Below are 1,007 nucleotides of genomic sequence, written 5' to 3'. Positions count from 1 at the left end.
TAATCTTAAGCATTCTTCTGTAGCACCACATTTCGAAAGCTTCTATTCTCTTTTTGTCCGAACTATTTATCGTCCATGTTTCAAGTTCCTAAAAAATGGATAAATCCACAAGGTTCTTCTTCTTCAATTCCCACATGCTTTCAAGCGTCGGGTTAGCCTCGCTCTATCCATTTCTTCCATTCCAATTTATTCTCGCACAATATCTTCATTAAAAGATTGCTGTTCCATCCTCTCATGCGATGCCGGGTCTCCCTCGTCTAGCTGCTCCCTACACATGCATTTCAAACACTTTTTTAGCTTCTCTTTCCTCTCCCATTCTCTTAACATGCCCATACCATCTCAAATGACGCACCTCAACCACTACACTCACTGATTTCTTCTGATCAGTCTTTTCTCTTATTTTCTAAATCATTTTGGAAAAAACAGTGCTCGGTTTTCACAATTGTACTTATAAAAACAGTCTAGATCACACAAATCACTTATTGGTGACCGGTTTTAGTACAGGGACGGACCATCTTTACTCTGAAATATAGAATACTATAAATATAGAGGGACATACGGATAAAATATAAACAATATAATAAAAATAAAATAACTATGCCCAATGTTGAGTTGTGGAGACGGATCCACGGAGAAGGAATTGTAGAAGCCTCCGGATGCTGTTAACTGCAGGAGAAGTAACCAGCAACGGCCTGTACATGCATATGATCCTATAGAGGGGAGTCAATAGTGATATTATATGGCTCTTATCTTATGTTTTTTAATACGCCAAATTTTGTAATGTAATTTTAAAACTGCAACTCAATAGCATTATACACTGGCCACATAAGCTTTAACAACTATTTCTATATGCCAGTTAACTTACAAGCAACGCTTCAGAGCAACCAGCTAGACATGCTTCATTACATCGTAATATCTTTGGCAATTATCAATATGCTGCATGTTGCTAAGCAACCAGCAGCGTCCTGTTCATACCAGTTAGACATGATTCATTACATCGTAACATA

Source organism: Schistocerca nitens, chromosome 9, assembly GCF_023898315.1.
Source record: "Schistocerca nitens isolate TAMUIC-IGC-003100 chromosome 9, iqSchNite1.1, whole genome shotgun sequence".
Classification (NCBI taxonomy): Eukaryota; Metazoa; Arthropoda; class Insecta; order Orthoptera; family Acrididae; genus Schistocerca; species Schistocerca nitens.
Note: the sequence above shows the minus strand (reverse complement) of the source record.